This window comes from Puma concolor, chromosome F2 (genome assembly GCF_028749965.1).
Source record: "Puma concolor isolate L17-30 chromosome F2, mPumCon1.1.hap2, whole genome shotgun sequence".
Lineage (NCBI taxonomy): Eukaryota > Metazoa > Chordata > Mammalia > Carnivora > Felidae > Puma > Puma concolor.
Window position 1 is genome coordinate 75,661,171 of NC_141684.1, and position 26,383 is coordinate 75,687,553.

General features: G+C 41.1%; 1 long non-coding RNA gene across 2 annotated transcripts in view; it reads right to left on the minus strand.

Moving 5' to 3' along the window:
- Positions 1-3,469: 3,469 nt before the first annotated feature.
- The window catches only part of LOC147572117 (uncharacterized), an 83,182-nt gene continuing 60,268 nt past the window's right edge, over positions 3,470-26,383 (minus strand). Inside the window, exons 2-4 of one of the 2 annotated variants that reach the window (XR_015246650.1) lie at positions 21,081-21,257; positions 15,531-15,732; positions 3,470-3,833 (exon numbers count right to left, since the gene is read on the minus strand). This is a non-coding gene — a long non-coding RNA (uncharacterized LOC147572117). Of the gene's footprint in view, positions 3,834-15,135; positions 15,164-15,530; positions 15,733-21,080; positions 21,258-26,383 lie in introns of those variants that run through there. The other variant, XR_015246649.1, reaches the window with a different exon arrangement.

The window sequence follows — 26,383 nt, forward strand, 5'->3', positions numbered from 1 at the left end:
GCAACAGCAACACTTCTCTGGGTCTCCAGTCTGCTGCCCTGCCCTGCACATTTTGGGCTTGTCAATTCCGTGATCACGTGAGCCAATTTCTTTTATATTTATATGTTTATGTCTATATTATTTATATTTATATTTATATTTATTTATATACATGTCCGATTGGTTTCTCTGGAGAACCCTGGCTAATACAACTAGTGTCAACTGTCATTCTTTAGAGGTGCTAGTTTTACCTGGAAAGAAGTAGAAGTCTTTCGATCTCTGGTGACAGAGAACGTAAATTCCCAGGTTCTGAATGCTTTAGAGAAGAATCACACACACAGAAGAACACGGTGCATAGTGGAGATCGTACACATAAAGGAGTTGTCAGAATCTCCTTTTCTGTACTGTTGTTTTGGCCGTTATTGCCAATGAAAAGGGTTTTCTCCTAATGAGCAAGTTTTTACAAAACCTCAACGGGCTAACTCTGCTTTCCTCCGTAGAAGCGTGCTTGAAATGTAGACCAATATTTATTATACATGCACGAGTGGAAATATTTGTGAGTTGAATCTTTTCTTTTTTTTTTTTTTTTAATTTTTTTTAACGTTTATTTATTTTTGAGACAGAGAGACAGAGCATGAACCGGGGAGGGGCAGAGAGAGAGGGAGACACAGAATCTGAAACAGGCTCCAGGCTCTGAGCTGTCAGCACAGATCCCGACGCGGGGCTCAAACTCACGGACCGTGAGATCATGACCTGAGCCGAAGTCGGACGCTTAACCGACCGAGCCACCCAGGCGCCCCGAGTTGAATCTTTTCTGAAAGCAGGCAAGAGTCCATTTATAACACCACCTCAGTCAAGCGGTTCAGAGGGGACGAGAGTCACAACTCCCATAAGCTATGGAGTTTTCTATTTCCTGTTAGAATTTTTGCAAAGGTTTAACTTTTGGTTTACTCTATTTGTAACTGGGGAACTTTAATCTTGGGGGTGGCGGGGGGCTTTCAAAGTATTGCCAGTGCATTCAGTAGTCTTACTGGAATGATGTTTCTAAAAATACATAATTGATCTGATATTAACATTGACACACCCCTGATGACATTTCTAGGAAGGCTCCTAGAACCAGACTTTCATGCCCTAGGAATGTTCATTGTGTAAGTGGGTTAATGGCCTAAGCCTTGCCCTATTTAAGATTTCAAGGTATGTCAACTTTTCCCACCCCAGAATTAGTGGCCTCAGTGGCTGTAACAGATACACACCCTTTTAAACATCTCAAAGACCTTATTGCTTCAAGCCTCCAGGCAGATTAGTTCAACTCATCCCCAGTTTTCTAAATTAAATTACCTACTGCAGGAGTAAAGGGCTACATATTGTATTTTCTGTTGTAAATTCTTTCATACGATATTTCCGTATTTGCTTTTAAATTGTACCTTTACTGGGGTGCCTGGGTGGCGCAGTCGGTTAAGCGTCCGACTTCAGCCAGGTCACGATCTCGCGGTCCGTGAGTTCGAGCCCCGCGTCGGGCTCTGGGCTGATGGCTCAGAGCCTGGAGCCTGTTTCCGATTCTGTGTCTCCCTCTCTCTCTGCCCCTCGCCCGTTCATGCTCTGTCTCTCTCTGTCCCAAAAATAAATAAACGTTGAAAAAAAAAAAAATTTAAATTGTACCTTTACTAACAGAGCATCAGGCTAGTACCAGTGGACCCTGGAAATTCTCATCCATTCTTTTTTTTTTTTTTTTTTTTTAATATTTATCTATTTTTAAGAGAGAGAGAGAGACAGAGTGTGAGCAGGGGAGGGGCAGAGAGAGCCAGAGACACAGAATTGGATGCAGGCTTCAGGCTCTGAGCTGTCAGCACAAAGCCCGATGCGGGGCTTGAACTCACAAACCATGAGATCATGACTTGAGCCGAAGTCAGACACTCAACCAGCTGAGCCACCCAGGCGCCCCAATTCTCATCCATTCTTAGCAGTGTCTGCCCATTGCCTCCCCTCCGCCTTCTCTCCTTGTCATGTGAAGTGACTCACTGTTCCCTGTGCTCCTCCAACCCTTTGCCTTCACCTGTCCTCTTCTCCGTCCCCGGAATGCCTCCTTCTTCTGGTGCTGCTCAGGAATCCCACATGCCAAAATCTCAGCCATGCTGCACCCCCATTCCGCACCTTCCCTGGTCTCACCCACTGAAAGGTAACGTATTTTCCCTATGAACACTTACTACAGCAATGAGGTCTTCTCAGGGATGTGTACATGTTTTAACTCTCCTGAGCGCTTGAGGGCTGAAACTCTGTTCACACATTTCCCTGCACGTAGCAAATAATTAACACACATTTGTTGGTGTTGGCTGCGGGGCCATCAACCATCTTAATAATTAGGACATGTTTTTTAAAAGAAATACTCTTTCGGGGCTCCTGGGTGGCTCAGGCAGTTGAGCGCCTGACTCTTGATTTCGGCTCAGGTCGTGATCCCAAGGTCTCAGACTCTGCGCTGAATACGGAGCCTGCTTGGGATTCTCTCTCTCCCTCTCCCCCTCCCCCACATGCTGGTGTGTGTGTCCTCTCTCTCTTAGAGAAATAAATATTTTAAAAATAAAAAAGATGGTGTGATCATATTTAAAACGTCCATTTTGTTCTGCCCTTTTGCATCAAAACGAGCAAAGTCCACAACAATGTACTGCTTCCCAGAAGTGAACCACCTGACATGACTTCACTACAATGGCCCACAACTGGAGAGCCTCTGAGAAATCTAATTCTTGTAAATTTGTACTGCATAAGCTCGTAGCAAGGAGTCGTTAGCTCTGTTTAAAATTTCTGGAAGGTGGGTGGCTAGATAGGCATCAGTAGGTAAGTTTCTCTCTTTTTTTTTTTTTTTTTGAGTTTATTGGGAGAGAGAGAGAGAGAGCGCGAGCGAGCGCACAAGTGGGGGAGGGACAGAGAGAAGGAGAGACAGAATCCCAAGCAGGCTCCGCACCATCAGCACGTGTAGCCCGACGCAGGGCTCGAACCCACAAACTTCGAGATCATGACTTGAGCCGAGATCAAGAGTTGGATGCTTAACCGACTGACCCACCCATGTGCCCCAATAGGCAAGTTTCTTGCGATTTTTATTTCATCAAGTAAAATTCTCGTAACAGAAACTATCTCTTCGAAATCCCCTTAGATCTTACTTAAATTTTAACTTGCCCCATCTTTAAAGTTAGACCACTGAATAAAAAGCCACTGAAGGGGACCCTTTTTGTTTGCTTATCCTACACAGACAGTGCAAATGCATTCGTTCTCAAAAAAAAAAAAAAAAAAAAAATCAAAACCAAACTTTAAAACAAGCAGACGTTGGAAGTTCTCCCCTCACCTTGGCAGACTAGCCCAGGGCGTGAAGGCTGCTTCCCCAGGGCCACCAGCTACCCGAGGCTGGGCACCGGTCTCCCGACAGTGCTCAAACTCCTTCTGTCTCAGGCGGCCGAATTTCCCCACCGGAACCTGCCCCACATGCCTCTTACGGGGAGAGGCATCACTTATCACATGCAAGGCTACAAGCAGAAATCTCTTAAAAAGTCTCATGCTTTACCTTCAATTTTCAAATTCTGGGAAGATAACAAAAACCGTGTGTCTCTGCCTCCCTTGTCAGCACTTACTACTATCTTCATTTTACAGGAAGGAACTAAGGCTCGGAGAGATTGCGAGTTGGAAGTGGCAGGTTTTAAACGAGGTCATTTGACTCTGGGGTCCACACCAATTGACCGCTATGGTTTTAGGGAAGGCAATATCCAGGCATCCAAAAGGAGAGAAGAAAGTGGGGGTTGAGCATTGGGGAGACAGTGCCCCCAAAATACGATGAGAATTTTTCCCTGAGCTGAAGGAAGATCCAAGACCTGAGATCAACAACAAGCGGAAGAGGATTACCAAAAAAGGTCTGTTCCACCAAGACAAAGTATAACGAACATGTTCACACAATACAACCTAGCAGCAAAATACATAGACCAATATCTTAGGAGAAATTCTAGGAGGATTTGGTGAAGCCACAATCCCAGTTAAGAAAATACGGGAATTTTTTTTTTTTTTTTAATTTGAGAAAGAGAGAGAGAGAGCATGTGTGGAGGGTAGGGGAGCAGAGGGAAACAGAGAATCTTAAGCAGGCTCCACACTCAGCACAGAGCCCAGTGCGGGGCTCAATCCCACAACTCAGGGAGAGGACATCTACATTACAGCAGGATTTATCTTTCTTTATACTTTTTTTTAAGTTTATTTATCTTGAGAGAGACAAAGACAGCCTGATCAGGGGAGGGGCAGAGAGAGGGACAGAGAGGGCATCCCTAGCAGGCTCCGCACTGCTAACATAGAGCCAGACGTGGGGTTCGAACTCATGAAACTGTGAGATCACGACCTGAGCTGAAACCAAGAGTTGGTCACTCAACCATGACCTGAGCCAAAATCAAGAGTTGGACGCTCAACCAACTGAGCTACCCAGGCGCCCCCCCCCAAAAAATGTGGGGAATTATGAGAATAAATGAAAAGCAAAAATAAAAAAATTTAGGTCCCAGATGCTTACAATCTGGAAGAAAATCAGAACTGACATCAGACTTACCTGAAACACTGAATGATAGAAGCCAGTAGAGTCAACTAAGTCGTCAAACAGATGTTCGAGCAAACTATGAGTTCTGACACGTAGATTTTTAGAAAGTAAATTATTGTCTTTTTAAAAAAAATTTTTTTTTCAACGTTTATTTATTGTTGGGACAGAGAGAGACAGAGCATGAACGGGGGAGGGGCAGAAAGAGAGGGAGACACAGAATCGGAAACAGGCTCCAGGCTCTGAGCCATCAGCCCAGAGCCTGACGTGGGGCTCGAACTCACGGACCGCGAGATCGTGACCTGGCTGAAGTCGGACGCTTAGCCGACTGCACCACCCAGGCGCCCCTATTGTCTTTTTATTTAAAAAAGATAAAAAAAAGCTACAAATAATCCAGAGAAGAAACAATGGAATCAATATGGACATCTCAAGAAAGCAGAAGGTAAGTGGTGAACAATAATGCTAATAATTTGAATAAATCTAAAGTATGATTATTTGTTAGTGGAAAGTATTTTTGAAAGATAAATCCTACTGGGGCACCTGGGTGGCTCAGTTTGTTGAGTGACCAACTCTTGGTTTCAGCTCAGGTCGTGATTTCACAGTTTCATGAGTTCGAGCCCCACGTCTGGCTCTACGTTAGCAGTGTGGAGCCTGCTAGGGATGCCCTCTCTGTCCCTCTCTCTGCCCCTCCCCTGATCAGGCTGTCTTTGTCTCTCTCAAGATAAACAAACTTAAAAAAAAAGTATAAAGAAAGATAAATCCTGCTGTAATGTAGATGTCCTCAAGGGGGTATGTGGTAATTATAAAAGTAGCTAGGGCTTACATATCAAGGTTTGAACACACATGAAAACAGGAGTAAAATAATTTGGAGACCTCTGCATGAAGCTATATAGCAAGGTACTAGGGAGTGAGATTTGGAAAAATCCAGTTTGGTTGGGAAGCAATTTAGAGCAAAAATAACACTGGAAAAGTTCAACTCAAAAAAACATTTTTTTAAGGTTTATTTTTGAGAGAGAGCAGGGGAAAGGGGGAGGAGCAGAGAGAGACAGAGACACAGAATCCGAAGCAGGCCCCAGGCTCGGAGCTGTCAGCACAGAGCCCGACATGGGGCTCGAACTCGTGAGATCATGACCTGAATTGAGACCTGAATTGAGTCACCAAGAACAAAAAATAAATTCCCCCGCCACACCAAATAGTGAAATATTTCCACAGGCGTGGCAGAATTTTGAATTCTCCCAAACTTCTTAAACCCTGATAAATATTGCCAGACGAAGGTGAGCATTTTTCTCTGTATTTATTCTTCTCTCAGTTGCTATTTATATGTGCTAACTTCTCCCGACGGATGTTACTACCATAATGTCACTTTCTTCATTCTTAGGATCTTGAAGTATCCAAAGGATTTGGGGGGCACAAGAGGAATTTCAAGTGCTGCAAGTTCTCAGCTGACTATAAAATGTGTAAGTATAATTAGCAACATTTTCCAGACACACAGGTACTAATGTAACTCATCAAAATTATTAACTGTATCTAATACATTGACTTTAAGCATTGCTTGCAAATATATTTTTTTTTTTTCAACGTTTATTTTTGGGACAGAGAGAGACAGAGCATGAACGGGGGAGGGGCAGAGAGAGAGGGAGACACAGAATCGGAAACAGGCTCCAGGCTCCGAGCCATCAGCCCAGAGCCTGACGCGGGGCTCGAACTCCTGGACCGCGAGATCGTGACCTGGCTGAAGTCGGACGCTTAACCGACAGCGCCACCCAGGCGCCCCGCTTGCAGATATATTTAAATAAATTTGCTTAAGCATTTATAAGAATGTCAATGATGGGCATTCCTTTTGTTTCCTGATCTTGGTCACTATGGACCATGCTTTTTTTTTTTTTTTAATTATTCATTCATTGTTGAGAGAGAGAGAGAGCATGAGCAGGGAAGGGGCAGAGAGAGAGGGGGACAGAGGATCCAAAGCGGGCCCGATGCGGAGCTGTAACTCCCAAGCCATGAGATCATGACCTAAGCTGAAGCAGGATGCCTAACCCACTGAGCCACCGAGGCACCCCTATGCCTTAGTAAGCATCCGTGATCATGGGTCCTTATCAATTGATCCATGGGACAAACTCCCAGAAGGGGAACTCCTGGGTTGAAGAGTATTTGAAATTTTTAATTATCAGGGATGTTGCCAGACTGCTTTCCAAAAACATTACATTGTTCGAGTGCTATAACACTTAACCATCCTATAGCGATATGTGAAAACAGTACCTCCCACTTGCCCAACCAGAAAGTAATAGGCCTTATGTTTCCTTTTAGTTTTGCCTGTCTGACGGGAGTAAAGAGAGGTTCCAATTTTTACTTTACAACATTTTTTTTTAATGTTTATTTATTTTTGAGAGAGAGCCAGAGCGTGAGCAGGGGAGGGACAGAGAGAGGGAGACACAGAATCCGAGGCAGGCTCCAGGCTCTGAACTGTCAGCACAGAGCCCGACCTCACAGACTGAGAGATCATGACTTGAGTCAGAAATCGGATGCTTAACCGACTGAGCTACCCAGGTGCCTGCCCCTCCACCCCCCCCCGGCCTTTGTGTTTTAATGGGTTGATTCAGTTCATTCATATTTCACATTGTTCTATTTTATTATATTCCTTCTATCTTATTCTATACTTATTATATTTAATATATAATGTTAAATAATATCATATACACTGTATACCATATTGTTATATCGCAATATTGCAATATTATATGTTATTATTATTTATATTAAGGACTTTTTATTTAAGGTCTTTTACCCTATTTTTGTGAGTTTGATAGAGCTGTTACTAATTTCACTTCTTCCTCTGGTTAATTTTGGTCTTCCTTTGTATGTTTTCATTCCATTAATCATTATTGTCCTGTTTTCCCTGCTTTATTAATCAGTCCCACACAACTCACCAAAATACGAACTATTTTTCCTTCACTGAGACACCCCCACAACACGCTAATTCTTCCCTGCTCACCTCCTCTACCCTTCTCCTCAAGAAAAGATCCCTTTATGGGGCGCCTGGGTGGCGCAGTCGGTTAAGCGTCCGACTTCAACCAGGTCACGATCTCGCGGTCCGGGAGTTTGAGCCCCGCGTCGGGCTCTGGGCTGATGGCTCAGAGCCTGGAGCCTGTTTCCGATTCTGTGTCTCCCTCTCTCTCTGCCCCTCCCCCGTTCATGCTCTGTCTCTCTCTGTCCCAAAAATAAATAAACATTGAAAAAAAAAAAATTAAAAAAAAAAAAAAAAAAGAAAAGATCCCTTTACCTCCCCACCTACACAACCCTCACCACACTACCTGGGGGACTCCAGTATTTTGCAACATCGTTTAGCATTTGTTATTTTCTATAACTCTATTGACCATCTGGTGAAATGTTTCATTCCAAAAGTGGATTTTTAAGTTCTATAATTTTCATTCGGTTGTTTTCTATAATTTCTCTTTCTCTGCTGATGTTTCCCATTTGTTTGTTTAGGGAGTATATTTACTCTGATCCCTTGGAGCATAGGTTGCAAATCCTTTTCTGCTAATTCTAGGCTCTGCTCCCTCGTGCTGTCAAGCCTCCGTCAATTATCCTTTCTCTTGTGTGTGGCTCACATGTTTCTTTTCTTTGTATTTCTAGTAATTTTGTGCATGAGTATTCTAGTAACTTGGGGTATGTTTCTCTAAAGAGTATTTATTGGGTTTGTTTGTTTGTTTGTTTGTAGCCCATCTCCCCCACGGTTAGCTGCAATGGATAAGAGGTTCTTTTTGCTTCCCTGGGGCTATTTGGAGTCTGCCCACTAGATGGCTATCAGAAAGTTAGAAATTTGTGCAAATTTATACACATAATTTGGCTCTTACTTGACGGCTCTCTCTTTTCTGGGATTCTCCCCCCTTCACTTTTTCAGCTGCTGTTTGCCCTTTAAACTTTGGTTTTTTAAGTCAGTAAGACTGCAGAGTTTTATCTGAGTTTTAGTTGCCCTTGGGAATGTAATACACTTGGAAAGTGACTTTTATTTGCCTCGGTTTATAACACTTGTATCTGAAAAAGCTATGAAATCTGTTAAACCTAAAAAAGTTTCCTCGATTTTATGGGTGTGTTTCTTTGGTTCACTGTGTATGGCCTTTGCCTACAATACAAAGGGTTGTTCTTTTCTTGTGTGTAATCTGGATAGCAGATATTCTGTGTGGTTACTACATCATATGATAAGTCTATGATTAACATGATAACGTACTTTTATGCCATCTTCCAAAATGGTTGTACCAAATTTTTCATTTCTGTGAATAATGAATGAGAGGTCCCGTTGCCCCACATCCTCCTAGTGTTTTGATCTTATACGATTTTTGAATTTTAGCTGGTGTCTCCTTGTTTTGATGTGCATTTCCCAATGATAATTGGGTTTTCATATGCTTGTTGGCATATGGTTCATATGTTGAGAAAGTTCATATGTTGAGAACCTTTTCATATGCTTATTGGCACCTGTGTATCATTTTTAGTAAAATGCCTGTTCAGATCCTTGGCCCATTTTTTAAATGAACTTTTTGGTTTTTATTAGGTTATTTTCTTATTGTTAAATGTTGAGAGTTCTTTATATATTTTGGATGTAAATCCTTTATCAGATAGGTATTTTGCATAGACTTTCTCCCAGTCTGTAACTTGTGTTTTAATTGTTTTAAATGTCTCCTTGAGGGGCGCCTGGGTGGCGCAGTCGGTTAGGCGTCCGACTTCAGCCAGGTCACGATCTCGCAGTCCGTGAGTTCGAGCCCCGCGTCGGGCTCTGGGCTGATGGCTCGGAGCCTGGAGCCTGTTTCCGATTCTGTGTCTCCCTCTCTCTCTGCCCCTCCCCCGTTCATGCTCTGTCTCTCTCTGTCCCAAAAATAAATAAACGTTGAAAAATTTAAAAAAAAAAAAAATAAAAAAAAAAAAATAAATGTCTCCTTGAAAGAGAAAGTTTTTAACCTTTGTAAAGTTCAATTTATATATATATTTTTCCTTCATGGATTGTACTTTTGAGGTAGTATCTAAAAACTCACCACCAAACCTAAGGTCATGCAGACTTTCTCCCAGATTTCTTTTAAAAGTTGTATAGTGTTATGTTTTACATGTAGACCTATAGTCCATTTTTATTTAATTTTTGTATAAGATGTGAGGTATGTATCAGGATCCTTTTTTATTTTGTCTTATTTGGCATGTGGATATCCAATTATTCCAACCCCTCTGGTTTATTTCTGGCCTCCCGATTCTGTTCTGTTGACCTGTGTATCTATCTTTTTCACCAGTGTCGCACTGTTATAATTACTATAAAAGTCTCAAACCCAGGGAATGTGAGTCTTCCCAGTATATATTCCTTTTTCAGAATTGGCTTGGCTATTCCTTTTGTCTTTGCATACAGTGTGTAGATTGTATTTTCAGATCAGCTTGTGAGTATTTCGCTTGGATTCTGTTTAAGATGATACTGAATGTATAAATCAAATTAGGAAGAACTGACATCTTGCAAATATTGAGCCTTGTAACGTATGAACCAGGGCATAAGCCAAATCATCTAGATCATCTTTGTTTTTGTTTTTGTTTTTGTGCTTGGCAGTTTCCTGCATATAAACCTTGCATGTATTTTGTCAGTACTGTCTTTGTTATTATTATAAGTGGTATTTTTTAAAATTTCAAATTCCTGTTGGTCACTGGTGGCATATAAGAATACAAGGAACTTTTTTACTCAACGTTTTTTTGTTTTTTTTATTTATTTTTGGGACAGAGAGAGACAGAGCATGAACGGGGGAGGGGTAGAGAGGGAGACACAGAATTGGAAACAGGCTCCAGGCTCTGAGCCATCAGCCCAGAGCCTGACGCGGGGCTTGAACTCACGGACCGCGAGATCGTGACCTGGCTGAAGTCGGACGCTTAACTGACTGCGCCACCCAGGCGCCCCTACAAGGAACTTTTTTAACATTACCTTTGTGTCCTGTGACCTTGCTAAACTCACTTATTAGTTTCAGGGATTTTGTGTGTGTAGATTTTGGGGGACCTTCTACATAGATAATCATCTATGAATAGAGACAGTTTTATTTCTTCCTTTCCAGTCTCTATGTCTTTTCTTTTTCTTGCACAAACCAGGACTTCCAGTATGATATTAAATAGAAGTAGTAACTGAGAACCTCTTTGCACTGAGTCTCTCACCATTAAATACAATGTTATTTGTTAAGTTTTCACGAATACTTTTTATTAGGTTAAGGAAGTTCTGTCTATTCCTAGGTTGTATGATTTAAAAAAAAAAATCATGAATAGATGCTGTGTTGAATGCCAGTATTGCATTTACTGATATGATGATTTTTTTTTTTTTTTTTTTTTTACTATTTAGTATACTAATATAGTGAGCTACAGGGATTGATTTTGAATGTTTAAACCAGCCTTGCATTCCTAGGATGAACCATACTTGATTGCAAGGTAGTATCCTTTTTAATATATTGCTGAATTTGATTTGCTAATATTTTGTTAGGGATTTCTGTGTCTGTGTTCATGAGAGATGTTGGCCTTAAGTTTTCTTTCTGGTGGATATATGAGAAAAAGTGTGTGTGTGTGTGTGTGTGTGTGTGTGTGTGTGTGTGTGTGTAGATATATAGAGGTATAAAAATAAATGAAAGAAAGAAAAAGAAGGAAAGAGTATCTTCATCAGTTCACGGTTATGCATCCAAAAACTTCAACCCAACAACTCAGCAAACAAGCCGAGTTTTTAGCAGATACTAACAAGCTGATTCTAAAATGCATACAGTCTACACAATGTATGTAGACGTCAGTCTAGCATTTTTCATATATTAACTGCTTTCTCCAACAGTGAGGAACCTGGCTCTCATTACACACTATATTTACTTATCCCGTTATGGAATACACATAAAGTAGTTTCATAATTGCTCACCCATACTTTCTAACTAGAGCACAGTATTTGTTTACAGTTCTTGTGGTCTTTAGCCTGTGGGCATATATTCAAAATACTGTGTTCAAAATCATCCTTCATACCCTTTCAGTGTGGTCATGTTATCCAATTAGAATAGATTTAAGTTCCTTTGTTTCTGTGTTCTATTTTTTTGTTATTTCCCACCCTTGTTAATATTTTCTTTAAGCATGTGAAACATTAACATAGTTCTAAAATTCAGAACATATGAAAAAGTAAATCAAAGAAATGCCCGTTTGTCATCACTTCTGTTCCAGTCCCCTCATGCTTCCCACCCAATTTCCACCCATTAGCCTTGGAAAACAATCTCATTAGTTTCTGGTCTATTCTTCTTAAGTTTCTTTTCTTTCTTTCTTTTTTTTACTCACAAATAAGCAGACACATGTATATTTTTCTATCTCCCTTTCTTCACATAAAAGGTATATTACAGATACATGCTGATCTACATTTTGCTTTTTCAATGGACAATATATCCTGGGTATCACTCCATGTCAGTCGATAGAAATCACCCTTATTGTTTATTTTACTAAGTAGTGTTACTTTGTGCACATGTAGCATACCTTATTTAACCTCTCTCTCATGGATGGGCACTTCGATTGTTTTCCATATTGTACAATTACAAATAATCATGCAAATGATAACTTTCTTTATATATATTTTCATATTGTCAAGGTATATCTTCACAGTAAATTCTAGAAGTGGATTTATGGGCCAAAATGCTTATGTAATTTTCTTGATTTTTGCAAACTCCTCTCCAAAAGAGTGGTATTAAAGTGTATGTCCATTTATGTTGCTTCTATGAAGATATATTTATACTTTTCTCCAATATCTATAGTTATTTTTCATGAAAAGGTTTGTCTGCATGATGTATTTCATCATTATAGAAAACAAGAAATCTGTTGTGCATCACTCTTAAATATGGAATGACAGTGATCATCGAACATTTCAGGCAACCCCCACATGAAAGAGAGGGATGCCTGGGTGGCTCAGTCAGTTAAACATCTGACTTTTGGTTTTGGCTCAGGTCATGATGTCATGGTTCGTGAGATCTAACCCCACGTCAGGCCCTGCACTGACAGCATAGAGTCTGATTGGGATTCTCTCTCTCCACCCCTCCCCCCTTCATGCTCTCTCTCTCTCTCTCTCTCCCTCTCTCCTGCTCTGTTCTCTCTCTCTTTCAAAATAAATAAATAAACTTAAATTTTTTAAAATAAAAAAAAGACACAGAGACTAAAATGACAAAAAAAGGAAAAAGGAAACTCAGATGAAACAAAGGCAATGAGGAAGAGAAAATAATTTTTAATCCCTTAATTAATATTCTTAGGGGTATATGTTCACAACACACATAAAAAACAGTGTGTGTACATGTAATACAAAGACAGAGGTATGTATGTGTAAATACACACACACACACACATGCACTCACACATATATTTCCTAACTCTGCCTCTAAGAGGGCTTAGAAGCAGTGATACAGAGTAGCAGTGAGCACACAAATATCCAGATCCTGGTTTCTAAGTACCATTCTCCACTAACCAGTTCGGAGCTCTCTGGAAAATGGCTAATTCTAAGACTTGGAGCAAGGAAAGTACAACAAGACAGTCCTGGGACATCTGGTACCAGAAAGTAAAGAAATGTTCAAAGGATGATATGGAACCTGTGAAAAATGACACAGGAGCCACTTTGAAGTGGCACCCACTAGCCTACTTTAGGAAAACGTGGGCGAAAATAAACCAATACAGCAACAGATTAAAAGCCGTGGAATAAAAGAATTTAAAAGGTTATGATAATAAAAATTAAATGAAAAAATATAAATAAGTAGAGAAGTGGGATTCTAGCTAATAACTAGAGAAGAAGGGTAATGAAATTAAAAACCTATGAACTGGCAACAATCATAGTGATAATTACTTCACAAGATAATCATCAACGGATATAAACTAGTGGGCTAAGTATTGCCGAGAAGCAGCATGTAGGATTCAAGTACCTTACCACAAAATATTTATTAATTACAAAAAGAGTAACTTTGCTATAGAGAAACCCAGAGTATACCAATTTAAAGAGCTGATCAAAGTTAACCTCATTAGTGGGGTGCCTGGGTGGCTCAGCCCGTTAAGTGTCTGACTTCAGCTCAGGTCATGATCTCATAGCTGGTGAGTTCGAGCCCCGCGTCGGGCTCTGTGCTGACAGCTCGGAGCCTGGACCCTGCTTCAGATTCTGTGTCTCCCTCTCTCTCTGCCCCTCTCCTACTCATGTTGACTCCATCTTTCTTTCTCCCTCTCTCTTTCTCTCTCTCTCTCTCTCTCAAAAATAAATAAACATGAAAAATTTTTTTAAGTTAACCTCATTAGTAATGGAACAAATCAATTGTCTGTAACTGATCAAATTTAAGCTCATCAGTAATGGGATAAATCAATAGACTACATTGAGAAGAACACAATAGCATTTTCCATCACCGATATTCCTGCCACAATTTTATGACCTGAATTTAGTCATGGGGAAATATCAAATGAATGTAAATTGAGGGAGATTCAACAAAATGCTCTTCAAAAGTGTCAAAGTCATGAAAGACAAAGAAAGACTGAGAAACTGTTTTAGGTTAAAGAAAACTAAAGAGACTTGATAGCTGAATTAGTTTTCTGTTGCTGCTGTAACAAATTACCACAAAATGTGAGAGGAAAGAGAGAAGCTCAAGAAAGACCTACAATGATCCAGGACTTGCTGGCTTCAAAATAAAATTGTTCTTATTCCCATGATTTCCAAGATATTCAGATCGATAAAAGATCCCATCCAAAGTAGGACTGTAAGTCCCTGGTTAATATCTCGGAAAGATCTGAGACAGTGCCTCAGAAAACCAGTTAGCCAGACAAAATACCATCAAAGCATCTTAAGAGTACAATAAGGTTTCTAGGAATCTTCAGTTTGTGGTCTCTCTGCTGTCCAAGTGGAAGCCTCTCGATGATGCTTGTGTATGTAATGTTTTTAATGAACTGGATTTTGTAAATTGATTCACAGGAAACCCATTATGTTTCTAAAGGAACTATATCAGCATGCAATTTTAAATGGTAGGAGGCAGTACAAAAGGAAGAAGGATCATGGGGCAGTCGGTTGAGCATCTGACTCTTGATTTCTGCTCAGGTCATAATCTCACAGTTGTGGGGTCAAGCCCTGAATTGGGCTCTGTGTTGGCTGTGGATCCTGCTTAAGATTCTGTCTCCCTCTCCCTCTGCCCTTCTCCCACGCACACGTGCACACGTGTGAGCACTCTCTCATTCTCTCTCTCAAAAAAAAAAAAAAGAGAAGAAGAAGGATCTTAAGGTCATGCCTCACAGATCCTCTCCATTAACCGTTAGGACTTCTAAGAATCTTGACTTTCTTGTCTCAGTGGCTTCATGTGAAGCCCAGTCGGTGAGATTTCTGGGTATGTGTTTCTTTTTTTTTTTTTTTTTTTTTTTAATTTTTTTTCAACGTTTTTATTTATTTTTGGGACAGAGAGACAGAGCATGAACGGGGGAGGGGCAGAGAGAGAGGGAGACACAGAATCAGAAACAGGCTCCAGGCTCCGAGCCATCAGCCCAGAGCCCGACGCGGGGCTCGAACTCCCGGACCGCGAGATCGTGACCTGGCTGAAGTCGGACGCTTAACCGACTGCGCCACCCAGGCGCCCCTGGGTATGTGTTTCTAGAAGTTGGTTCCTAAAAACAAAACCGCAAAAAAGTTTAAAGGAACTGTATCAACGTGGACTGAAAGGAATAGAGGCGGCACGCAACGAAGAGGGCTTTTCGCTCTAAGACTCCTCGGGAAGAAGCACGGTGCCCAAATTCCTCAGCTGCCAACGTGGCAGCATTTTATGGAAAAGGAAGGCTAACTCAGCAGGCAGCACCAGGGGCCCAGGGCTGTGGTGGACCGCCCCACATGGTGGGCTGAGCCCTAGCCAAGGCAACACGTGCCCAACGGGGCTCCGGAACCGTATAGGCCAGTGATTCCCGGGTGCTCCCTATTGCAGTCAAGTGCTCTACCCCTGAGCTATACCCCCGGGCCTTCGGGTGCTCTCTATTGTACCTTGTTACGGATGAGAGTCATTCTCTCATACGGCAGTGTTTCTGGGCCTGTCCCACCAGTGTATGTTGGGTGTCCGGTTCCCGGGTCTCGGACCGAGAGACGCTGTACTTGAGGTGCTATGTCAGAAGCTGTGCCGGAGCCATCATCCGCCTCGGAACCAGGCGGAGAAAAGGAGGTTCTGGGCCTCGAACCCGAGTCGGTCCTGTATTAGGGATATTGGGAAGCTTGTATGTAATTTGCACGTGGGGGGAAGACAAGTACATAATTTGAGGCCAGAGAGCCAACCGTGGCAGACTGAAAACACGCCCGCAAAATCTTTGGCCTGCCTTCCACGGAACGATGCGATCTAATTGGCCTTCCCTTGAACCTGTACTGACCTTAGTGACTCACTTCTAAGAAAAAGAATGCAACTTAAGCTGCCGTGAGATCTGTAAGGCTAGGTCATAAAAATGAGCCAGGCTTCCCTTGGCTCGGCCCCCCTCTTAGGACCGAGGGTGCCCCGAACTGGCTTTTCGAAGTCCGCTGCCTACAGCTGCCAAGCAGGAAGTGCACGTGAAGAAACAGGGGCGCACCAGGAGCCCCCAGGGGTTCCAGTTGCCCAGATGCCCCGCCTGGAAGGGAGCGAACCTCCAGGGGGTGCCGTTCCTCAGTTTGCCAACCACAGACTGGCCCCACCCACCTGCCGACCCAGTATGTTGCTGCTGTGGTTTTCAGCCACTACGTTAAGGGATGAAATAAATACCCAGAACAATTAACTACTGGTCGTGGAACACATTTAAAGGTTTTGCTAAACTGTTCCAGAAAGATCATGTTCTTTCTGTGTTAGATTTCTTCCTCCGTTTTGTAATTTGATTAGCAGCCTCATTTTAAGTGAGGTGTTTGAGGTGTGTTTGTTTTTCCCTGTTTCTCCCTGGTTTTAACCCCTCGCTGTTTGCCAGTTTGACAGTTGTCCCCGTCTCGGATCCCTTCGCTGTGACCCCTGGTCCACAACAGTTCTTATAGTGTCTCATTGGGCTCCTGTCCCACGACGATTAATTGGCAATATCACAGGGTCATCCCTTGAACGTGATTCGGTTCCTGGCCCCATCCCCCCAGTTCTCCCATCCCCCCAGGCTCCCCACTTCCATAAACCCATGGCCCTACGTGGTGGACAGCAGGAGCCTTTACGGAGGAGGAAGAATCTCCCCTCTAGGTCCTGACTTCACGCAGGCTCCTGGCTTCTATCTCCCCCATCTAAATATAAAACTTTCAGATCAGTCCCCAGTAGGATCCAAGTGGCTCACAGCCACGGCCCATCTCTGGACCTAAAACCCAGACATGCGGCTTCAGCCCCCCTCACTGCTTTGCACTTCCGTACTGTGTATGGTTTCTAGAGACCTTTATTTTGTCTTTCAGCCAAACCATGTGTTTTTTCGCTTTTATGTGCTATCACCGTTACGTGTTTAAGGCAGACAGAGTGCATCGAAGCTTATCAGTCACCATAGCGATGGTAGGTCCTTTCCTCTTCCTTCGGGGAGACCCCGGGCCTGGGAATTGGATCTTTTGGTATTGGGGTTGCTCACGTCAGGCACTTGTCCATCACACGAGGACACTGGTTGTTACAGAAATGAGGGGCGTCTGGGTGGCTCAGGCGGTTAAGCGTCCGACTTTGGCTCAGGTCATGATCTCACAGTGTGTGGGTTCAAACCAGCTCGAATGCTCTGACAGCTCAGAGTCTGGTCAGCCTGCTTCAGATTCTGCGTCTCCCTCGCTCTCTGCCCCTCCCCCACTTTCTCTCTCGAGCACGTGCACTCTCTCTCTCTCTCTCTCTCTCTCAAAAATAAGTAAACATTACAAAAGAGGAAATTAGGGGTGCCTGGGTGGCTCAGTCAGTTGCGCATCCGACTTCAGCTCAGGTCATGAGTTGAATTCATGAACTGAACTCAAAGTTCACAAGTTCGATCCCCATGCTGGGCTCTGTGCTGACAACTCAGAGCCTGGAGCCTGCTTCAGATTCTGGCCCTCCCCAACTCATGCGCACACACTCTCTCTCTCTCTCCCAAAAATAAACATTAAAAAAAAAAAGAAATTAAATAAATGCTTTACTTGGCTCATCTAGTGCATACTTAAAGACTGCATAAATAATTAACACAGCCCAGGTATCTGTGGTAGAAATATTTCTGATTACTACCTCCGCCCTGCCATCAGTTATTGGAAACACATCCTGTGACCTTGATCACATATCACTGTTGACATTGGGGAGCCCATTTCCACTGAGGCATCTTGTACTAGAATCTCTTGAGTGAACAGCCGCAAGTGCACTTTGTAAAGATTCTGGGGCTTCCCTCACTGGCTTGACTCATTCTCTAGCCTCGTTCTGACATGCAAGGCTTCAGAAAACACAAGAGCCACGTAACCTATCTGAGGACAACGCTTGGGAGAGTCCTCTAACTCTCTAACTCCAAACCAGAGCATGAGATGAGAAGCAGAGCAGTACATCTTATTGTGTCTTCATAGCATAGATGACGGGAATGTCACTTGGAGCTCCTAATGTAAGTTAGGTAAGTATTCTTGACAAGGAAGATGATTTTAGCCCAAGTGTAGACATTTTAAGCTGCTTCAGCAAGGCCAGAAGTGAGGCAGGGAGAGGCACTGGGAAGGCTTCTCCTGGTTTTGTTGGTTGAGAGGAGGTTAGCAAAGTGTCTTAGGGTGAGGGGAGTATATTTATTATTTTGCTTTAATGTAATAATGGACAAACTTTTTCACTGTGATTTCAAGATCAGGATGGCAACTGCTAGGAGCTCTGGAAAGGACAGTAGAACTTTGAAGCTAATAGGGACAAAGGGGAATAAACAGAAAAGTTGACCAAGGCAGAAAGAGTAAGGAAGGGAAAAAAGAAAAAGAAGAAAGTCAGATAAATAGCAAATACTAAGTTAGAAAAATTAAATTTCATCTCATTATGACATTAAATGTGAATTATATGAATCCCTAAACAAAAGACTTTTATCAAAAGAATATATTTTCTTTTTTTAATTTTTTTTTAATGTTTTTATTTATTTTTGAGACAGAGAGAGACAGAGCATGAGCAGGGGAGGGGCAGAGAGAGAGAGGGAGACACAGAATCTGAAGCAGGCTCCAGGCTCTGAGCTGTCAGCACAGAGCCTGACACGGGGCTCAAATTCATCAACTGTGAGATCATGACCTGAGCCGAAGTCAGATGCTTAACAGACTGAGCCACCCAGGCGCCCCAAAAGAATATATTTTCTATTAAAACATAAGAGGGGGCACCTGTGTGCCTCAGTCAGTTAAGGGTCCAACTCTTGATTTCAGCTCAGGTCATGATCTCACGGTTCATGGGATCGAGCCACAGGTCGGGCTCTGTGCTGATAGCTTGGAGCCTGCTTGGGATTCTTTCTCTCTCTCTCTCCGTCTGTCTCTCTCCGCCCCTCCTCGCTCATGCTCTCTCTCAAAATAGATAAACTTAAAAAAAAATAAGAGAAACAGCTAAAGCTTCTTTTCATGTAACAGTGGTGAAATGTGAGTTTGATGATGAGTGTTGGGAAAGGAATGGCTAAATGAAACTGGTTAATAAAAATGAAACAAGTGAAAAAAAGAGTTAATCACCAGTTCATAAAACCTGCAAAAATGAGGAAATTAGATAATCTAAGAACCCCAAAGTAAAATGTATACTAAACATAAACATGCATTTAGAACATCAGTTGTGAATACCAGTGTAATAAGTGGGTTACTTTCTCCTATAAAAAGACACACGTGTTGTTTACAAGAAACACTTAAAATGCAGGGATAGAGTAAGCTTAGAAATATATGGATTTTCCTTTTTAAAATTTTTTTCATGTTTATTTTGAGAGAGCATAAGCACACATGTGCGCAGGAGAGGGGCAGAGAGAGAGGGAGAGAGACCATCCCAAGCAGGCACCACACTGTCCGCAGAGAGCTCGATGCGGGGCTCAATCCCGCGAACGATGAGATCACGACCTGAGCGGAGATCAACAGTCCAGCGCTTAAATAACTGAGCCACCCAGGCGCCCTGGTTTTTCCTTTTTGAATATCCCTGAGGATATAAAGGAACTAAGGAGGACCTAGACTGATGATGTAGCAAGAAGTGGCTCTTGACAAGATAGAAACGCAGCAAGAAACAGAGGACAAACTTTCTGAGTTTATAACTTTATCCATTTTTAACTGCAGTGGGTGGAGGGGTGGGGGTGGGGGGAGGCAATGGAAGTCGCACTCAAAAGTGTTTCGTCAAGTGACTGCTTATAACTTTACTGCAATTTACTGAAATTTAAGAATAACCTTAAAATGCTGGCTTCCCACATTTAACCCCCTACCTGAGTACCTGAGTATTTTTTGAGATTTCACAGTAGCTGGGTCTTTTTCTTTTTTTTTTTTTTTTTTTCCAACTCTGTACCTGTTTTAGACGATAGTAGGACAATAAAACTTAAGTGAACGTGTTTTTTTGTTTAAATAATTTATGGCTCCTGTAATAATAATGGTGCAGATATTCTTCCTGGTGTCGGCAATGAAAATTGGCAGGTGAGGGGTACAGTTAATCTAGATGCGCTGGAATAGGAGAGGCAGCACACAGGTTAATGATTAAATGGGTTAAAAAGATAATCAGGGGGCGCCTGGGTGGCGCAGTCGGTTAAGCGTCCGCCTTCAGCCAGGTCGCGATCTCGCGTCCGTGGGTTCGAGCCCCGCGTCGGGCTCTGGGCTGATGGCTCGGAGCCTGGAGCCTGTTTCCGATTCTGTGTCTCCCTCTCTCTCTGCCCCTCCCCCGTTCATGCTCTGTCTCTCTCTGTCCCAAAAATAAATAAACGTTGAAAAAAATAAAAAATAAAAAAAGATAATCAGGATGCATAAACAGATAAAAAGGTAGGTAGGTGGGTACATAGATAGATGATAAATGGCACAAAAAAAAAAAAAAAAAAAAAAAAAAGTGGATCCGCTCCTCCCAGTAACGTACGTTCAAAGTCAGACAACAATAGAGGTGGGGTAGTAGATAGACCCCAAAGCAGGAGGAATGATACCACCCTTACGTGGAGTTCTTCATGGTTTACAAACACTCCCACAGCCATCGCCTTCCTTCATCCTCACAAAAGTTAGAGTGTGTTTTATCATCTTCATTTTTACAGATGAGAGAAGTAACTCTTAGGTTTAAAAAAAAAAAAGGATGAGAAATAGATCCTTAAAAAAAAGCAAAAAAAAGGCATCAAGGCATCACAAGTGGTATTATCATTATCAGAACACATAGATTTTAAAATTAAAATCTTCAAAAAGGAAAAACAAGGACACGAAGTAATAATAAATGCATAAATTTAAAAACAAGATATAGTCGTGATAAATTTGCCGCACCAAAAAAAACGGTAGCTAAATATATAAATGGCAACCATTAGAAATGAAAGAACTTCATTCTAAAATTATATTAAAATGAGAGTAACCATTTTCTCAGAATTAGATACAAAAGACAAAAATAAGAAAGGACATAAAATCAAATAACATAATCAAACGTGATGTGTATATGAAATAAAATTTTGTCATTTGATGAGGCACCTGGATGGCTGTTAGTTAAGCATCTGACTTCGGCTCAGGTCATGATCTCACGGTCCACGAGTTCGAGCCCCGCGTCAGGCTCTGTGCTGACAGCTCAGAGCCTGGAGCCTGCTTTGGGTTCTGTGTCTTCCTCTCTCTCTCTCTGCCCCTCTGCCGCTCACGATCTGTCTCTCTCTCCTTCAAAAACAAATAAACATTAAAACAAATTTTTTTTTAATAAAAATAAATTTGAAAAACCTTTGTCATTTGAAAAAGGAATACACACGCACATATGTATGTCCAGGTATTACAAAATCTTATATGCATTTGGTCAAAAATAAAGCATAAACACAGTTTTAAAACTATATATGTTAGGGTCACCTTCTCTTACTGGAAGTAGAAATAAATAATAAAAAATATGACTTTAGAAAATACATAACTACTTGCAAACTAAAAAAACATCGTCCCAAATACACGTTGGACTAATGAAGAAATCCAAACTGAAACTACCTAAAGGAGATCAAGAAAAGGAGAACGCACCCTCTCAAAACCTCTGAATCAAAGTGTTAGTTGCGCTGGAAAAATATCTGTCACTTGAAATCTCTTCATTCTTCAAAGAGAAAGACAGAAGATAAAGGAACTTCATGTTTCTCTATGGGGGGAACTGGTAGCTGTCCTTCAAAAGCAATCCTCCGCTTACCACAGTAAAACAACAGTAGCTGGGCACATGGCAGGGCAAGCTGGTGCCCAGTGACACCGGCCCAGGACTCCCTTGCAGTTAGATGTGGCCATGTGACTAAATTCTCAAATATGAATGGAAGTGGTATGGAGCACTTCTAGGCACAGGGGGGACATGCCTTTTCTCTACTGTCTCTTCCTTCCCTACCAGCTGGAAGAAGGCGTGCTGGTGACCCACTTTTGATTACGCACCCAGGACTCTGCCTTAGAGCAGAATCAGCAAACTAGTTCTGACAAAGGCCGATGGGAAAATACTTTTCGTTTCGTGAGCCATCTGGTCTCTCATGACTACAGTTCTGCCATTGAAGCTCAAAAGTAAAATGTAGGCAAGATGCAAACATATCAGTGTGGTTGCACTGCAATAAAATTTACTGATAAAGAACAGGTAATAGGCAGGAATGGCCCTCATTGGTATGCTGCCCCCAACCCTAGAGAATGGCAGAGTTTTCCCACTTGCTTGTGTTCCTGAATGACGTTATGGAACAGGCCACTTACCCACCCAGGACTGTTCCATGAAAGAAAATAACAAAGACGTTTCGCGATCGAGTCTCTGCTCCAGCAACTTAGCCTTCATTGTAACTACTATGTCAACTTAATTTAAAAAACTTTTTATTTTATTTTTGAGAGAGAGAGAGAGAGAGAGAATGCAAGCAGGGGAGGGACAGAGAGAGAGGGAGACACAGAATCCAAAGCAGGCTCCAGGCTCTGAGTTGTCAGCACAGAGCCCGACGCGGGGCTTGAACCCACGAACTGTGAGCTCGTGACCTGAATCAAAGTCAGATGCTTAACCAACTCAGCCATCCAGGTGCCCTGTCAATTAATAAATTAAGGGGGAAAATAGAGTCAATTTGAGAAATAAAACAGATGAAATAAATTAAAGGTGAATTTAGTGAGGTAAAAATTAGGAAAAATGAATGCAGAGTTGGTGCTTTACAATCACAAAACTGAATAAGGTCGAAACCCTTGGTGATCCTGGCTAAAGAAAAAAAGGGGTGAAGAAGAGAGGAAAAGAATTATGAGACTACTTTATCTTAACCTATTGAAAATATTTTGAAAATTTAGAGGAAATGGATGGTTTCCTAACAGAATATTAATTATAAAGACTCAAGAAGCAGTAAAAAACTGGACTAAAACAAATGCTAATCAAATCAGACAAGAATGGAAAAGTGATTAAAACTCTATTATTTGGAAAGACCAATACTTCCAGGACAAAACTCATAACTGAGTTCTATCTGAACTTTCAAGAGCATGTATTCATTCATTCTATAAATATTTACCGAGTACTTACCATCTTCAGGCACAATTCTCTCTCCAGGGTGAAAAAGTGAACAAAACACAGTCCCCACCCGCATAGAGAAAGACAATAAATAAACAGCCAAATAAATACATGATGCACATTGTGATAATAAATGCTGGGGAGAAAAGCAAAGCGGAGGTAACAAATGCCCCTAATGATAGGGAGTTTTCCTAATGGCACATTTTTCATGTGGTTATTTCTCATCTGCATATCTTCTTAGGTGAAATGACTCTTCCTGTCTCTTGCCCATTTTTAAATTGGATTGATTTTTTTAATGTTTTTATTTATTTTTGAGAGAGACAGAGACAGAATGCGAGTGGGTTAGGGGCAGAGAGAGAGGGAGACACAGAATCCGAAGCAGGCTCCAGGCTCTGAGCTGTCAACACAGAGCCCGACACGGGGCTCGAACTCACGAACCTTGAGATCATGACCTGAGCCGAAGTCGGAGGCTCAACGGACTGAGCCACCCAGGCGCCCCAAGATTGTTTGATTTTTTTTAACTGCTGGGTTTTGAGTTCTTGATATATTCCAGATACTAGTCCTTTGTTGGATACGTGGTTTGCAAATGTTTTCTCCCAGTCTTTAGTTTGTATTTTTATCCACTTGGCAAGTTTTGAATTTTTATGAAGTCTAATTCATCAATTTTCCCTTTTAAAGTTCATGCTTTTAGTCTCCAATCTAAGAATTTTTGGCATTACCTTAGATCTTAAAGATTTCTCATAGGACTTTTCCCTTTATGTTTTACATTTAAGTCCTTGATCCATTTTGAGTAAATTTTTGTATAAACTGTGAGATCCTGAAACAGGGTGGGGTTTTTTTTTATTTGTTGCGTTTTGGGGTTTGCTCATAGATGCCTACTTGCGCCAACATTTATTGAAAAGGTTATCTTTGCTTTTTTTAATTTATCTTAAATCTTTGTCAAAAATTGATTGGGCATATTTGTGTGGATCTATTTTTGTGTTCTCTGTTCCGTTCAACTAATCTACATGTTTATCCCTCCACCAATACTAGACAGTCTTAATTACTATAGCTATATAATAAGACTTGAAATGGAATAGACTAATTCTTCCCATTTCATTTTTCTCTATCAAAATTGTTTTAGCTCTTCTGGCTTCTTTGCAATACCACATAAATTTTATTTATTTATTTATTTATTTATTTATTTATTTATTTAGGGGAAAGAACAAGCAGGGAGGGGGAGAGAGAAGGGACAGAGGATCTGAAGCAGGCTCTGTGCTGACAGTAGCAAGCCTGATGTGGGGCTCAAACTCATGAACCTCGAGATCATGACCTGGGCCATAGTTGGATGCTCAACTGACCGAGCCACTCAGGTGCCCCTCCCACATAAATTTGAGAGTAATCTTTTTATCTACAAAAAGCTCTTGCTGGGAATTTGGTAAGAATTGTGTTAAACCTGAATATCAGTTTGGGGAGAACTGACATCTTTACAATGTTGTCTTCTAATCCATGAACATAGTATGTCTCTCCATTTATTTAAATCTTTTTGATTTGATTTCTTTCATCAATGTTTTCTAGTTTCATGTACAAATCTTGTACATGTTTTGTTAGATTTACATGTAAATTTTTTTTTCTTTTGAGAGATAGGAGTGTGTGTAAGCAGCGGAGGGGCAGAGTGAAAGGGAGAGAGAGAATCCCAAGCAGTCTCCATGCCCAGCCTGGAGCCCAACATTGGGCTCAATCTCACGATCCTGACCTGAGTCGAAATCAAGAGTCAGATGCTTAACTGACTGAACAACCCAGGTGTCTCTCTCCCTCTCTCTCTCTCCCTCCCTCCCTCTCTCTCTCTCTCGTGATTGTAAATGGGGACTGTATTTTTAATTTTGATGAGAATGTGTTCGTTGTAGAAATACAATTGATTTTTGTATGTTTATCTGGTATGAATTTGCTGAACTCACTTATTAATTCTAGGAGTTTTTTAATAGATTTTTAAAATATTTTCTATATAGATAATAAGCCTATCATCAGCACATAGAAACAGTTTTATTTCTTCCTTTCTAAACTCTATTTTTCCTTTCCTTTTCTTTTCTTGCCTTATTATACTGGCTAGAATGTTCAGCATTTTATTGAATAAGAGTGGAAGAGCAAACAACCCTGCCTTGTTCCCAATATTAGGAGAAATACATTCAGCCTTTTGCCATTAAGTAACTGTTAAGTGTAGATTTTTATAAATGCACTTTATTAAGTTGAGGAAGTCCCCCTCTACCCCTAATTTGTAAAGAATTTTGTTAAGAATAAGTCTTAAATATTTCAAATTTTTCTGCAAATGATGTACTCATGTGACTTCTTATTCAGCCCATTGATATGGTGGATGACATTATTTGATTTTCAAATATTGAACTAGCCTTGCATTCTTTGAATAAACATCACCTGGCCATAGTGCGCAATTTTTTATATGTTGCTGAATTCTGTGTGTTAATATTTTGTTAAGGGTTTTTGCATCAATGTTCACGAGGAATATTGGTCTATAGTTTGCTTCTCTTGTGCTGTGTTTGGTTTGGGTATCAAAGTAATACAGACTTCATAAAATGACTTGGAAAGTGTTCCCTCCTCTTCTATTTTCTGGTATAGATTATGCAGACTTGGTGCTAATTTTTCTTTAAACCTTTGGGAGAATTTTCTGAAGAAGCCATCTGTGCCTCAGGATTTCTTTGGGGAAAGTTTTTACATTATGAATTCAATTTCCTTAATCCTTATAGAGCAATTCAAATTATTCATTTCATATTGGCTGAAATAGGGTAGTTTTTTTTTTTTTTTTAAGGAACTGGTCTATTTCACTTACTTTGCCAACTGTATACATACAGAATTGCTTGTGGCATCTCTTATTATATTTTTTATGTTTGCAGGACCTGTAGCAACACTCCCTGTTTCAATCTTGATATTGGTAATTTGTGTTCTTTTTTATATGTCCATGTTGCTTGAAGTTTGTCCATTTTTGTTATCTCAGAGAGCTAGATTTTGTTCTCTTGATTTCCTCTATTGCTTTTATGCCTATACTTTGCTTTCTGACCTCTTTTATTGCATTCTTAAGCTTATTTTGCTCTTCTTTTTCTAAGTTCTTGAAATGAGAATGCAGACCACTGATCTGAAATTTTTCTTCTTTTATAATGTGAGCATTTAGTGTTACAAATTTCCTTCTTAGCGTGCTTTAGCTGTGTCCCACAAATTTTGAATATGCTGCATGCATATCACTTCAATGTTGTTTTGTTTTTTTTTAATTTCCTTTGAGATTTTTCCCTTTGAAACACGGACTATTTTCAAGTGTGTAAGT